Raw genomic sequence first — 13,810 nt, 5'->3', positions numbered from 1 at the left:
CGTTGAATGAACTTGTTTCCCCGTTTCTTCTTGTTTCAATTTTCCTGCCGGGAAGAGTCCCCCCCCAAAAAAAATTCGCTATGCCCCGAAAACCCCTTCTCAATTTATTGGCAAAAGAAAGAGCAAAAAATTTAAAAATTAAAAATTCATCCCCCAAAAAAATAGGGGGGGTTTTTAGCTTTACCCCCTTAAAATGTTATTTTTTGGGCCCACGCAGTTTCAGTTTTGTGCCTTGGATGGGGGGGAGAGGGGCAAAGGTTTAAAATAGAAAAAAGGGTTTAAAACCCCAAAATTTTTAAAATTATCTATCTTCCCCCAGACATAAAGATGTTTTAAAAAATTTAAAAAGGGAAAAGTGGACCAACCCCCCTTTAAAAAAATATGGACGAATTTAAAAAGATGTTTAGGATTTAGGATCTTTTCCCAAAGGCTTGCCTTGGGGGCAAATAGATTTTCCCACCCCCACTGGGGACCAAGGCTTTAAAAGATGGGCAGCTAAAGGTCTTAAAATACTAAACCAATTATTCGATGGGGCTGACTTAAAGTCCTTTGCACAACTTCAGGAACAGTTTGGTCTCCCCACAAATGATTTATATAGATATCTGCAAATTAGGCATTACATTATAAGTCACAAGGAACGCGACAGACTGAATAGAAATCCAAATGATATAGAACAATATTTTATTACCATTGCAGAAAAAAACTTTCCAACCCGGAAGCATGTTACACATTCGTATAAAATTCTCTCATCTAATAACTACCACAATACCTATAATGTAAAAGAAGACTCAAGACTTGGGAATTAGAATCCAATTCTATAATAGAGGACGAACAATGGGACAAATTGTGCGAGGGCAGTCACAAAGGAATTAACAGCCAAATGTGGAAGGAATTCTGTTGGAAAATTGTATTAAGATTTTTTCGCACCCCGTTTGTAATTTCTAGATTTGTCAAAAACCCTTCAGCAGCTCTATGTTGGAGACGGTGCGGGAAGGCTGGCGACCATACGCACATTCTTTGGGACTGCCCTGTTATCAGCGAGTACTGGAAGGGGATTAGGGAAGAAATAGAGACAATTATAAACAGAGAAATACCTTCAAATGCTTTGTTTTATTTACTAAGTATAACACCAGATTATTTCAACGTAGACCAAAAGAATATTTTGCACATTTTACTATTAGTAGCTAAAAAAACTATAACGGCTAAGTGGAAACAAGTTTTGTCACCATCTATAGCAGAGTGGAAGAATAGGGTAAAACAAGTGTATATGATGGAACAAATGACTGCATGTTTACAGCTCAAAGTGGACAAGTTCAATCAAAGATGGCATTTGGTGAAATTATATTTGGGTTTGTGATTTTGGGCTGTAGTGATTCTAATAAATTGCAATCTGCTCTGCCATCGGTATTCTTTTGGTGTGTATTTGTATATGCATGTATAGGCATATGTATGCATGTATGTGTGTATATACTATATATGTATTTTTTGCTGTTTGTTCACTTTGTGTTGTATTTTTGGCCTGTGTGTGGGCAACCTGGAGGGAAGAGGAGGGGTGTAGGTTTGTGTGTACTTATGTATACATATGGCAGTGTGTGTGTGCAGTTTTCTCTTTTAGGGTATTCAAAGTTTCAGGTGATCTGGTTTATTGTGTTGCATTTATTTTGAAATATTGTACATGTGGCATCAGTATTTCAGCTATTGATTTCATTGCTCTTGGCTCAGGGAATGTTCTTTTGTTGTGAAAATTCTTGAAAATAAAAAATTCCAAAAAAAAACAAATATATATCCCTCTTACTTTTCAAAGTAAAAGCTTGCATCAACTATCATGCTAATGAATATAATACTTGTGTTTTTTTTTAAACTAAACTGTAACGGCAATCATACAAATGATTAAAATACTTACAAAATATATGTCCGTCTAATAAATAAATACAGATTATAGGCAAACCTTCAACCTGGAGACTCCCGTCTCATGCCCTCTTGCCATGATGATAAGCAATTGAATTTGCAGCAATGTCCCGGTGAAGTGTGAAAACAATATAGAATATAAAAATAAAAAGCAGTCTTGGAAAGAGTGTAACATGTTTATTTTTGTGTTCTTGTGTGTGCAGTTCCTTGTCCTTCCTCAGGAAAACCTGCACTTAGTTTGCAGAAATGGCTGCGTCGCTGATGCAGGTTTCATCAATTGTACGTTAACATCCAGAAATCAGAAAACTATATGTTTTGACCCTATGAACCTACCGTGGCGAGTGTTGTCGCCATGTGCAGTCCAAAAACATCACCAAGGGAAACTGTCGGCTTGACAACGTGGAGGTCAGCTTCTACCGGGGACACTGTCTGTCCAGGACAGATGTCATCCTGGAGGTACAGAGAACACACAAAGACAAGATATTACTCTGTGAACATGACGAGTACTGACTCTAACGTGAGTGAAAGCTGGTAGCACAGTAAACATCAATGCAGGCAGCAAAGTGGACTAAAAGGGACCAGAACAGAAAACAACCTGTTGATTATAATTGCCCATCTGGGCTTCACTGCTAATAATGTTTAATCATGCAGTGCAGGGGTCTCCAACTTTTCTTCATCGGAGGGCTACTTTAAAATAACAGAAGTGGCCAAGAGCTACTTCCATCACACCGCTTACATGTATTTACATAACACACATAAGCTGAATTAAGCTACTGTTTGTTGAAATTGCAATACCCAAAGCTTATGAAAAATCTTTTTTTTTCTTAGTTTATCTTATCAACTATTTTACACTTCTTTAGCCCACAAAGTCAGCTACATCACTGAAAATATTCCCATCAGGGTCCAAGAAAAGATTGCCACTATACACATCTATGGCCCACAAGGTTAGCTACCTCACTTTTAATATTGTGGTAGTGTTGTGTCCTAGTCCTAGCTACCGGTAACTCGTTAACTTGGAGACCCGTGATGTAGTGCAATAACCGCCTCTAAAGTTAGACACTTCTGCAATATTCATTCAGTTAAAAATCTGTACCAGAATTAAATCATAAACGTGGATATGATTGGCCAAAAAAGCTGTTAAAATATTGTGTCCTTCAAAATCCTAACAAAGCCACTAACCATTAAAACGATTTTACAATATGCAAGAACATAATTAGACTTTTTTTTCAAAACAAAATGAAGTCACACACATGGCCCCATGCAGCTGGTCACACCTGCTGTAATCTAACTTGGTCATTGATAAACACAGGCCATCAAGACACTTGCAGAGTACAGCTAACAGTCTCAAACTCATTGGTTTCTGTCAGCTGTAGCTACAAATGCACAGTTCACATGAAGGCAGGACAATAAGTCCCCAATAATGTACAGTACGTACAGATGTTTTGTATATGAGACTTGTGTGGGGGTCACATGTAGATTCTGTTAGAGATTCTGTTTCTTTTTCTCCTTTTGTCTTTCTTGCTTTCACAGCGCGTTCATCACTATGGTGACATTGTTCTCCCTTGGCATCCATACATCACTGTAAATATAGAGTCATTTAGATTAGTGAAACTAAACATCTGCTCAGCCACATGTCATTACCTCCAGTTACTGTGGCAACCAGTGACTAGGCAGTTGGAGAAAAGTTTCCTTTGGATTGATCAACAGGACAGGAGGAAGCAGTAATGTATTCACGAGAACCGCATGCTCTTTCCCACCACCATCTGAAGTCCTCAATGCATTCACACACACATATGCACACACTGTGGACATTTCAAAGTGTGTGAAGCTACTATTTTACAGAGAGCTTGAAGGTGTTTTTGATCCTGAACTTCTTCCCACCTACTTATCCTATTACATTTCTTTCTCTGCTTCCACCCATTGTACTCTTCCACAATCTCTCTCCTCTTCCTAAACTAATTGGAAACACAAGCACAACTTCCCAGAAGCTACCTTCTATCATGCAAAACACCAAGGCTGGCTTTTTGTATTTCAAGAGTTACAAAAATACCAAATCACCACCTAATTTTCAATTATGTGCTTGTATTGTGTTTGAGCTGTCTAGATTATTTGTTTTACTTTTTGGGGTTTGTCATGTAATGCATCTTTGAGTATCTTAAAAGGCACAAACTATCATTACAATTGTTAATATAATTATTATTCATCTTTATAATGTAAAATTACCGAAAGGTGATGTGTCTCAGCATTTTGTCAACCAAAAGCTTAAAGATCCAATATGTAATATATTTACTGTAATAAATCCAAAAATGACCCCAATGCTGTGGAGTAATGTCTGGCTATGTGAGTCGAGCGCCTAGCAACATTGTTGTGGCTGCTCCTTTAGCGTGCTTTGGAGGAGGGTCTAGCAAAGCAAGACTATGGATTCTATTCTATTTTAAACACTAGTTGTTCGTATGACATATTGCACCTTTAAAACTGCACTATATAATAATTTTGTATTTGAAAATGGTCAATAATGTAAAAGGTAGGGGTGGGAAAAATAATTGATTTTTTGATGCATCGCGATTCTTTCTACAACGATTCCATGCTCAATTCTGAAGTTAATAATCTAAATTTTAAATGTGGTGGTTTTTATTTAAAAGTTACTGTCTCCAGACATGCATAAATCAGGAAACAGAGTGACTGAAAGAGGATGGGATAATGGACACTGAGACACTGAAACATATTGTAGTGGGTTGGGTTGGACCCAGACACAGAAACAACACAGGCTAGAGGATGACGGTAAAGAAAAAGGTTTAATCCAACAAAAAACACGTGGTACAGGTACAGGTGGTGGAGGTATGGATGAGGGTTCCAAGGAGAGGGTCTGGAGGAAACTGCAACATGAACGGCAGGATACAAACACTGTGACGAGAACAAAAACAAAGTTAGTCGATAGCATAGCAGGTGAGCAACGTGCACTAAAGACTGGCCAAGTTACCACTTAGGGGTTAGCAACGAACTGGCGCTGAAGAGGTGGTCAGCCCGGGTTAATATACTGGGGAGATGGGATGATGGAGATAGATTGCAGCTGTGGAGCTGGAGTAACGAGGATGGGTTGCAGCTGTGTGGATGGCGGATGGCAAAGTGTGGCCACGCCTCCGGACCAGATTCCTCTATGGTGACCTCTAGTGGACGACAGACGTACAGACAGACACACAAGGGAAAGGGAAGACAGACACAGACAGCAGCGGACCCATGACACATATGTGCTAGCTTTGCACACAGTGCACCACGCCTCCCACTTGTCCTGACCGGGATGGTATGTAGAAAGTTTATTTTGCAGTTCAACTGTAAAGCTGCACTTACGCTTCGGCATTTTGTGTTCAATGCTGCTCCCTGTTTGATCTGCTCACTGTTTGATCTGCTCCCTGTATGTGCTCCCTGTCTGATCTGCTCCCTGTATGTGCTCCCTGTCTGATCTGCTCCCTGTATGTCCTCCCTGTCTGAGCTGCTCCCTGTATGTCCTCCCTGTCTGAGCTGCTCCCTGTATGTCCTCTCTGTCTGATCTGCTCCCTGTATATGCTCCTTGTCTAATCTGCTCCCTGAATGTGCTCCCGTCGGATCTGCTCCATGTAAGTGCTCCCTGTCTGATCTGCTCCCTGTATGTTTTCCCTGTCTGATCTGCTCCCTGCAGGCTCTCCCTGTCTTATCTTCTCCCTGTCTGTGCTTCATGTCTGATCTGCTCCCTGTATGTGCTCCCTGTCTGATCTGCTCCCTGTATGTGCTCCCTGTCTGATCTGCTCCCTGTATGTGCTCTCTGTCTGATCTGCTCCCTGTATGTGCTCCCTGTCTGATCTGCTCCCTGTATGTGCTCCCTGTCTGATCTGCTCCCTGCATGCTCTCCCTGTCTTATCTTCTCCCTGTCTGTGCTTCATGTCTGATCTGCTCCCTGTATGTGCTCCCTGTCTGATCTGCTCCCTGTATGTGCTCCCTGTCTGATCTGCTCCCTGTATGTGCTCTCTGTCTGATCTGCTCCCTGTATGTGCTCCCTGTCTGATCTGCTCCCTGTATGTGCTCCCTGTCTGATCTGCTCCCTGTATGTGCTCCCTGTCTGAGCTGCTCCCTGTATGTGCTCCCTGTCTGATTTGCTCCCTGTATGTGCTCTCTGTCTGATCTGCTCCCTGTATGTGCTCTCTGTCTGATCTGCTCCCTGTATGTGCTCCCTGTCTGATTTGCTCCCTGTATGTGCTCCCTGTCTGATTTGCTCCCTGTATGTGCTCTCTGTCTGATTTGCTCCCTGTATGTGCTCCCTGTCTGATCTGCTCCCTGTATGTGCTCCCTGTCTGATTTGCTCCCTGTATGTGCTCCCTGTCTGATTTGCTCCCTGTATGTGCTCTCTGTCTGATTTGCTCCCTGTATGTGCTCTCTGTCTGATTTGCTCCCTGTATGTGCTCCCTGTCTGATTTGCTCCCTGTATGTGCTCCCTGTCTGATTTGCTCCCTGTATGTGCTCCCTGTCTGATCTGCTCCCTGTATGTGCTCCCTGTCTGATCTGCTCCCTGTATGTGCACACAAGCATGTTTAAGGCTTAAGCATGGAATGAGTACACAATAAAAACCTCAGTAAAAAAACATTTCATTAAAACTTTTATGTGACAAATAAATGTCAAAATCTAACAAACTCAGATTTCTATGTACAGTATACGTTTTTTAAATCACGCATGGAAATGTACATGAAAAAATTGTTGGATAGAGATGAATTGAAAATTGGTTCAGAATTGAATCGTTGGCCTCTGAATCGGAATTGAATCGTGAGGTGCCAAGAGATTCCCCACCCCTAGTAAAAGCACAGTGATTAACCTAGATGGATAGATAGAGATACTTTAAGAATTTAGAAGGAAAATAAGGTGTCCAATAGCTTGTACACAACATGCAGTACATACACATAGGCACACAGACATATGACATCCATGCACATATACTACAAAAATACAAAGACAGATATCAATATTTTGCCCTTACAGTAAAATTTGATTGTAGCATGTCTAAAGGAGCAATGGTGTCATACCTACAGATAGGGCTGGGTGATATAGAGAAAATCAAATATCACCATATTCTTGACCGAATACCTCAGTGTCGATATTGCGATGATATTGTATGGTTAACTATTGGTGCTTTAACAAAATGTTATTTACACAATGAGATTTTTGATAAATGTTCTCCAGAAATGATTTAATAACTTAGTGGGTAAAGGTTAATAGAACAGTCTGGTAAGTTCAGAAAATGTAAATGTAAATGTGCTGTATTTATATAGCGCTTTTCCAGTCTTAACAACTGCTCAAAGCGCTTTTACATCTACAGGAAACATTCACCATTCACACACATTCATACACTGTGGCCGGGGCTGCCGTACAAGGTGCCACCTGCTCATCAGATAAACAATCATACACATTCACACTCCGATGCGCAGCTCCGGGGGCAACTCGGGGTTCAGTGTCTTGCCCAAGGACACTTCGACAATGACTGCAGGGGCAGGGATCGAACCACCAACCTTCCGATTGGCAGGCAACCGCTCTACCACTGAGCCACAGCCACCCCAAAATGACATCACTCTACTATAATGCAGCCCGTAAAACCAGGAAAATACAATACTTGTCATATTACCATATTGCAATATTACGATATATCCAAAATCTAAGACGATATCTAGTCTCATATCATGATATCGATACAACTTTGATATATTGCCCAGCCCTACCTACAAATAATTGTCAACTGTCTCTGCAGTTCCCCTCAGCGCTATGAAGCATTTTGAGCACTGTGATTTGATTTTACCGCCTACTCTTTACTTTTCTTATTTTCAGCTGCAGAAAACGGCTGTTTTTAGTGAAATAAAAACACTGATTAACCCACTGTGGGCCAACTGGTCAGCACCAAACGCAGACAGACACAGCAACAAGCTGGTGAACGTGTGAGGTCGAGCAGCTAAAAAGCCAGACATTTCCCTCTGGGAGCTGTGAAGACCAAACAGAGCTAAAAGAAGAGTGATACTGGACTTACATGTGGACAGACAATGTCTCCAAATGAATGCTGCTGTTGCTCTGTGTGTGCTAGATGTATACATGAGCAACCCTTCGCAAACACTTTATATGGTCATAACATGCCAGTGCTGTGTTTACAACTTCTTCCCCAAGTGGCCAAAATAATTGCAATTTCTAATTGCTCAACTATGTTTAGCAGTCTGCCGTTTGGTTTTTGGGCTTACAGGAGCTCATTTGCTGACACCTGGTTGAAATGAGATTTATGAAAGCTGGGTTTGCTGGTCAATGTATCCATCTAAACAACCAATGTAACACTAGCTGAAAAAGGCTAAAAAGCTCAGTGGAGCTGCATATTTTAATTATAATTCTCTGTGGCTTCTTCAGTGTTAGTGACCCCTTACACATTGCATGTCTTGATTTCATTAATATAGAAAATATTTCTATGTGGAGCTATAGTCTGATGGGATTTTATATTTTTCGATATTTTATTTCCTGAAGTGTTGTACATATACTCCCCTTATATTGAAGTTATAAGCTATTTGTTTTTAATACTGTATATTTTAGTCCACTCTCATTTTGTCAATTAATAGGTCAGGGGTTTTAATTTCTTCATCTGCCTCATCTCTTGTCCTATATTAATCCTGCTGATACAATTTCCCTATTTTCCTCTTCCTTGACTTCCAACCGCCCAACGTTTTTTTTATTTTATTTTATTTTTTTTAATTCTCTATTAACCCCCTCCTCTAATTTCACCCTCTCATCATATTCTCGTCTCCTGCTTGGCCCCCTCCACCTCCACTCTGGCTCTCCTTTCACCTCTTCTTGTTCTTTTCCTTTAGTCCTCCATCATTTCATTCTCTCTTGTCCTCCGTCCTTCTCTACAGGAGCCCTACCTCCAGTCAGTTTGCAAGTGCTGTAGTTACCGTTTGGACCCTGACAACCCAGTCCGTTTCCTCAGCCTTCAGTGTGAGAGTGGCGAGAGCGAGCCGATCGTCCTGCCCGTCATACACAGCTGTGAATGCGCCAGCTGCCAAGGTGGGGAAGAGTGAATGTGGCTGAATGGATTTGCATGTTCATCTCTCAAGTCGGTGTGAGAAGCCAGAGTTTGAATATATGTAAAACTGTTGGTACGTCGCACACGTTTACACAGTCGAAGCACCCAGCAGACAGAGGAATGGCAGGGAAGTGCTAGGCATGTTCAGAATGTATTTTACAACTTTTCTCATATTTTCATTTTACTGATGGTGAAATATAAGAGAAAACACGTTTGAGCGGGCTGAATGACACAGGACAGAAAACTGCTGCTGCTCTGGACATGTTCTTCAAATGTAGCTTAACTAATATAGGCTAAGTGCTTGTAAGCCAAACATGATTCTTATCATTCTAATGCAACTAGCTTTAGTTAAAGTAATAACGACATAGCAACATGACTAAACATTCAGCACCAGTATCAGCACTCCCATGCTGATGTGGGGATCATTTAACTGAGATCATGGGTGGCCAACATGGCACGGTGGCTAATTTAATGCTGAGGAACACCGTAAACATGTTACTGCGCAATTCAACCTGACAAAATCTCAGATTAAAGGCACACCATCTGGCTTAAACTATTGACCTATAATGTGTTACCTGCACCTTTTCAGGTTTGGGTTCTAAACGTTTAAACCGCTCCAATTACCAACTAAGCCAGCTGTAAAGAACTTTAAAAAGCCATGTCTGTGTCAAATCAACAATTTATGTCAGTTATCCACTTAAAGTATAAAGAACAGAACCCTGGGAGTGGAAACCCACTGAAACAGAGTGAACTTGGCACGTGAGTCGGCATGTAGCTGTAGGACGTTACACTAGCTTAGTGGTCCCCAACCGTTTGTCTGACAGTCCTGTAGACAAAGTACCCCTTCATCAACACCACCTGCCATGTTCCGTATGTGTTCAGGTAAAGGGAATTAAATTGGAACAATATTGATTATGTTAAAGAGGATTTTTCTACAATGGCCCTGGAATTGTCAGGGTTTAAGCCTGCTTGCATTTGCACTACCACCATTTGCAGTTCCAGAACACTTCGACCATTAATCCGTTACCTTTAGTTAATTTGACGGCTGTCGTCCCTTGCTAACTAGTTTTTAAATCTACTTCCAATCACGGCAGAGCAGGTGTTTAAGTGTTACAAATGATTTAGTTTGATGTAAGGGGTGTCTGGTGCTATCAGCCTGTTGTAAGTGGGAGCTTATTGGTTCTTGGGACAAAGAAGAAGAGCTGCATCACACCAATCTGTAATCCTATTTATGTGTCTATATTCCTTCCAAACAAATATTCGGAGACACTTTTTAATCAAATTACATGTTTTCTGTTTTTTTCAAATTAATGGACCTACTCCACAACAGGGAACTCAGGATGCAGAACGCGCAGTAATATTCAAACAAAATATTTATTGTACACAGTGGTACAAAACAGTCTCCAAAAAACACTGGCAGGCAGTACCTGTACATCCAACAACGGTATCCAAAAAATGCTAAAAGACTAGGTTAAAAAAAGAAGAAAAAAGGCAGAGGGTCAGAAACACTTTGGAGAACATGCTGAACTCAAAGGTATATGTCGAACTGGCAGGGAACAGACGGCGAGGAAAAGACTATATACACCTGGGGGGGGTGGGGGGGGACACAATTGCACACAGGTGCAAGACTGACGGCCGCACTAGCATCAACACGTGGCAACAACTCACGGTGGTAACGCTCTTTTGGTTTGTAAATAAAAACCTGCATTTTTCTGAAAATGTACCTAACGACTTCTCGTGCCTGCCAAAGACATTAGGGCTGGGAAACAGGCGGAAATTCCAGATAAAGACCAAAAAGAAAGTGACTTGCAACACAAACACACAGTGAATTTCAAAATAAAACAGGAATTAAGCAAATTAAGTGGATGTGAAAGAAAACTGAAAACATTCAGTTCAATTTCATCCATCCATCTTCAGCCGCTTATCCGGTATCGGGTCGCGGGGGCAGCAGCTCCAGTAGGGGACCCCAAACTTCCCTTTCCCCGAGCCACATTAACCAGCTCCCACTGAGGGATCCCGAGGCGTTCCCAGGCCAGGTTGGAGATATAATCCCTCCACCTAGTCCTGGGTCTTCCCCGAGGCCTCCTCCCAGCTGGACGTGGCTGGAACACCTCCCTAGGGAGGCGCCCAGGAGGCATCCTTACCAGATGCCCAAACCACCTCAACTGGCTCCTTTTGATGCGAAGGAGCAGCGGCTCTACTCCGAGCTCCTCACGATGACTGAGCTTCTCACCCTATCTCTAAGGGAGACGCCGCCCCCCCTCCTGAGGAAACCCATTTCGGCTGCTTGTACCCTAGTTCAATTTCAATTCAATTTTATTTATAGTATCAGATCCTAACAACAGTTATCTCTGGACACTTCACAGACACAGTAGCACTAGACCACATTCTATAATTTTTTAAAGTCCAAACAATTCTAGTAATTCCCCCAAGAGTAAGCATGGTGCGACAGTGCGGCCATGTGCAGTGGCGAGGAATAACTCCCTTTTAGGAAGAAACCTCGGTCTCTTGGTAGGCGGTGTCTGACGGGGCCGGTTGGGGGTGTGATGCACAGTGGCAACAACAATCACAACAAAGAAAATGAAACAGTGACAAAAATGGTAGTGGTAGTAGTTCATCATAGCAGGGCGCTGCAGGGTGTTACAGTATGTAGCGTGGCACAGCAGGGCATAGCTGGACGTAGCAAGGTTCAGGAGGACGCATTTTGGAGCCTCCCTAATCCAAGGAAACATGCTAGGGGACAAAGAACACAAGGACTCCGGGGAATGACTCCCCAGAACTAGGTTAATAACAAGCATTTCTGGGACATGGATGCACACAAATGGAAAGATACAAACATGGCCTAGGATTGGGAGCTGGGCATGACATAATCTTTCCTCCCCTCCTTGCAACTGCAGAAGTACCCCCTTATATATATATACATATATATATATATATGTATATATACAAGATGAACATCAAACCACTGCAAATAGTGTTGCAGATGCTGTATTAACACTTCTTGTTGAGGTCAAGTTGTGCCGTTATATAATCCACTGTCTGTTAGCTTGTATGCAAAATATGAAATTTGCATTTCATCTATTGGCAATTTTAAAGAGTTGACTAAGAGTACTTGACTGTCCCCATTTGGATCCAGTGATAACATGCTGTGTTAAATATGCAGTATGTGCTTACTGCCCTGCTTGTTTTACCAGCCTTTAGGTACACGTGGTATTTTGTTTACTTGCGGCACTAGCCATAATTTAGGTCAACAGACATACGCAGACATTGGCAGGCGGTACAGATCCCTGCGCACAAAGACAACCAGACATAAGAGCAGCTTCTTTCCCACTGCCATCGCTCTACTGAACTGTGGATAAGTGGGTATCCCCACTTTGGCCACTCACCCACTTCTCAACACATTACATATTTATCATTCCAAAATGCATCTTGCACAGTACTTTCCACTATTACTTTTTACACTGTACATCCCACTTCATATGTACTTGTCTTAATATTATGTCTTATTTGTATATTTGTATTTTGTATATTATGTTGACATGTGCCTATATGTATATTTTTGTCTATATTGTACAGTATGTGTCTATATTACTATTTGTCTACTGAATGTTCACCACTACATGTCTATTTGTTGAAGGTATAGAGAGTTAACACCTACCAAAGTCAAATTCCTTGTGTATGTAAATATACTTGGCCAATAAAACTAGTACATGAGACCATGCCCACCCAAATCAAACTGGCATTGTGCTGGTCAGTCTTTGGAAAGCACCCCCGAAAAACACCTGCTGTACCATTACTAAAGGTTTTAACCTGTAGAAGGCAGCTCAGTAAGCGACTGGAACACTCAACCATCATGTCTGTCTCTTCCTCACTCAATACAATTTCTCAGTCACTTTCCATTAATGCTAGGCGGACACACACTGCTAATCTTAGCGAAACATATGTTTGCCTTTGCCCAGCATGTATAATTCAATCACAGATCCCACCTCTGAAGCAATTATGTACTAATCCATTCATCAACATGGCTGATTGCGTCAGTTAATTGGATCTAGCCAAATACTATACAGAACATCCCCCCCACCCAGCTCATATTCCCTTCCCAGCACTACACTCCGGTACATATCACGTCTGACGGATTTGGTCGTTACAGTGATCAATCTTGGATAGTGTGTGGCCACTCTCACACACACTTGCGCATATGGACTGGCACTACGAGTTTCCTCTTTTCTCATCTTATGCTCTGTCTTTGGACTGCTGTTGGGATTTTGGGTTATGTATTATTAATGTTATAAATACATTTCAAATAACTTGCTATACATTTGTAGTATATTCAATATAATCATTTTTTTTTTAAAATGCAGTTAAAATATGAAAGTCATTCTGTTCAGAGACATTTTCAAATGAAGATAAAATGCTTTAGAGACACTGGATGTCTGTCTTTTATCCTGGAGAGGAAGCAGTGAAGTTATGATTCCATCAGTCTCACTGTTTCTCTTCCTCACAGGACTTCTTTTCCAGACGTGTGTGTGTGTGTGTGTGTATGTGGGTGTGAGTGGGTGGATGGGTGTGGGTGTGTATGTCTGTGTCAGGGAGATTATGGATGCCAAGCCGAGTGGGAGCGCTACACTGAAAGCCAGCAGGGTGATGGTTTGGGAATATATATAATGTATAAGATATATAAGAGAAAAGTCTTGTTGGATTGTTTGTTGTAATACTGTTGATGTACACATTGTTCTATAGTCGTTAGTCATCATACGACTGGACGCTACTGTTGATCATAGACTTTCTGTTCTCAAATGTTAACGTTTATTCACCTGTACAGCTTTT

At 41.5% G+C, this 13,810-nt stretch overlaps 1 long non-coding RNA gene across 1 annotated transcript; it reads left to right on the top strand.

Moving 5' to 3' along the window:
• Positions 1 to 2,324: 2,324 nt before the first annotated feature.
• On the top strand, positions 2,325 to 13,554 carry LOC116672159 (uncharacterized). The gene is made up of 3 exons (XR_004327482.1): positions 2,325 to 2,364; positions 8,814 to 8,964; positions 13,435 to 13,554. It is a non-coding gene; the product is annotated as an uncharacterized LOC116672159 (long non-coding RNA).
• The last annotated feature ends 256 nt before the right edge of the window (positions 13,555 to 13,810 follow it).

The sequence above is a fragment of the Etheostoma spectabile genome, chromosome 22 (assembly GCF_008692095.1).
Source record: "Etheostoma spectabile isolate EspeVRDwgs_2016 chromosome 22, UIUC_Espe_1.0, whole genome shotgun sequence".
NCBI classification, from domain to species: Eukaryota; Metazoa; Chordata; class Actinopteri; order Perciformes; family Percidae; genus Etheostoma; species Etheostoma spectabile.
Note: the sequence above shows the minus strand (reverse complement) of the source record. Positions and strands in the feature narration are given on the sequence as shown.